Source organism: Lytechinus pictus, chromosome 11 (assembly GCF_037042905.1).
Source record: "Lytechinus pictus isolate F3 Inbred chromosome 11, Lp3.0, whole genome shotgun sequence".
In the NCBI taxonomy this organism is placed as follows: Eukaryota; Metazoa; Echinodermata; class Echinoidea; order Temnopleuroida; family Toxopneustidae; genus Lytechinus; species Lytechinus pictus.
The window spans coordinates 33,322,016-33,324,700 of NC_087255.1; the positions used below are offsets into that span (position 1 = coordinate 33,322,016).

Here is a 2,685-nt window from a genome sequence, read left to right on the forward strand (position 1 = left end):
TAGCCATCGCTGCGACATTACCGGTTGTAACGGCAGGGGCCGCATATGGTTGTGATTTTTTGCATGGTCAGCCCCCCCCCCCCACTTTGAAAACTTTTCCGCTGTATATAGCACAGTGTTAGCGCAATGTTACGCTAACAGCGTTTCTGTGCGGCCGATACAGGCATGCAGTGGCAGTGAGGATTCTATATAGTGATGATCATCATTTAAAAATATTTGTTTTGCCTCTCAAGGGGGGGGGGGGCGGACCGGATGCCCCTACCTGGATCCGCTACTGCTTTTCCCCCAATTCTTCTTCTTGAATTTCCGCGGCGAGTATCGATCTCTCTTGACGTTATTATAATCAAATTAATTTATTCTTTTGATAAAAAAGAAGAAAAAAATTAATTACACCGAAAAATCACAATGGCACCCTTCTCCCCCAACCGCCCCTCCCCCCATTTCACTTCTCTTCTCATTATAATTTTCTCCATTTTTTTCTTTTCGTTTGGGCATATGGTCCATGGTTTGGGAGATTTTTTTTTTTTGAGGGGGGCGGGGCAAAGTAGAAAAAAAGAGTGACCGTACAGGAAGTATTGTTCTGATTGGTCAGTATTACATGTAGATGTCATGGCTCAAATAGGACACCATTGCATTCACAGCGCATGTAATACTTTTGCACACATATCCGATTAAATTATCACGCTTCTGTGATACAGTCGTTCAAATTGCACAGGGGCTAAATCCCCGTTACATCACATTCAATGGCTATGTGGTAATTTGGTGGTGCAATGCGCGACGTTTTAGTTTTCAGCCTTGGTTAATTTCTCTGCTAGCTGCTCTTGTGGTGTTCTAACCGTAAGTTGTATATCAATTGTTTTGCCCATTTATATTATGAGTGCTTTGAACTTGCACTAGATCTAGATTCTAGATCTAACTTATGAGTTATAATAACTAACTGTGTTAGAATAGATGATGAGTTAACCTAACCCAGGCCCAGCCGCAGGCCAGGGAGCTCCGGCCCGCGGCCCCCACGACTCGTCCGTGGCCGGCCGTGCACTGCCAGCCATGCAATCATCATATACGAGGCAGACATGGCCTGGGACTGGGTACTCTCCAAAATGGGGTAGAATGGGGTCGTAATTGCACTCCAAATAAAAGGGGAAAAATAAATTATGCACTTACCTCGATTATAATCATGATAAATAATGGATGAAGGTCTATCGAGTATCGTGACACAGAATTCTGACAATGGTCAATGTCAATGCCCAATGACAATGTCATTAAATATTAATTTGATCAAATTTTGATGGTATGACTATGATTGAATTACTACTAACGTTAGTACTACTACAGCTCACAGCTGGCACTGGCAGCCGTCTGTTTCGAGGAGTTTTTTAACATTTTTATTTTTTTTTAATTTCTCCTCGTAGAGTCGTACACAGACGGCTCGCTATCGTGTACCTCGAGCGAAGTTCGTGTAGGCTCCACTTCACTACCGCTACACTACGCTCCACCTACCCTAACCCAGGGAGCTCCGGCCCGCACAGCAGGCCGGAGCCCAGGGGCTTACCGTGTATTTGACCATACTCACGGGACTAGCATGATTTATGGTCTAAATATTTCTCCAAATGAATTGTGAAAACAGAAATTATGCACTTACCGCGATTATATGGATGAAGGTCTAACGAGTGACAGTTTCCTGACATCGAGGCACAGACTGGAACTTCAAAAAAACGAAAAGTTCTCTCCTTCTACCCCCGTCTCGATCGGCCATTTTTGTTATGAATCGTAACAAAATGGCCGATCGAGACTGGGGTAGAAGGATTTCGCTTTTTTGAATTTGTTGAATTACCATCATAACTTTGAAAATTTATGGATCTAGTTCATGGATCTAGTTCATGAAACTTGGACATAAGGTTAATCAAGTATGAGTGTACATCCTGCCTGAGTTTCAGGTCACATGACCAAGGTCAAAGGTCATTTAGGGTCAATGAACTTTGGCCAAGTTGGGGGTATTTGTTGAATTACCATCATAACTTTGAAAATTTATGGATCTAGTTTATGAAACTTGGACATTAGGTTAATCAAGTACCACTGAATATCCTGTGCGAGTTTCAGGTCACATGACCATGGTCAATGGCCATATAAGGTCAATGAACTTTGGCCGTGTTGGGGGTATTTGTTAAATTACCATCCTTACTCTGAAAGTTTATGGATCTAGTTCATGAAACTTGGACATTAGGTTAATCAAGTACCACTGAACATCCTGTGCGAGTTTCAGGTCACATGACCATAGTCAATGGCCATATAAGGTCAATGAACTTTGGCCGTGTTGGGGGTATTTGTTAAATTACCATCCTTACTCTGAAAGTTTATGGATCTAGTTCATAAAACATGGACATAAGAGTAATCAAGTATCACTGAACATCCTGTACGAGTTTCAGGTCACATGTAGGGACAGTGATTTTCCGCGATCGCGGAAAACGGACGGAATTCACGGAAACGGCCTTTTGAAACGGAAAGTGGCATTTCAAACGGAAAATCACGGAAAACGTATTCTCCCTCAAAATACACAGAATAGCAACAGAAATTACTCCAAAATCACAACAAAATGTGAATATTAAATGGCCACAAAACCCCAGAAAACACGATCTCACTTCGCTACTATCATGACAATTCACACATCGTGACTGCACTCGACAT

The 2,685-nt window shown here is 42.3% G+C and overlaps 1 protein-coding gene across 1 annotated transcript in view; it reads left to right on the forward strand.

The window, feature by feature from the left end:
• The first annotated feature begins 507 nt into the window (after nt 1-507).
• LOC129271220 (TM2 domain-containing protein 1-like) overlaps nt 508-2,685 on the forward strand; it is a 17,394-nt gene continuing 15,216 nt past the window's right edge. The window contains exon 1 of the mRNA XM_064106392.1: nt 508-837. The gene's annotated coding sequence lies outside the window, so the exon portion shown is untranslated. The remainder of the gene's footprint in view (nt 838-2,685) is intronic.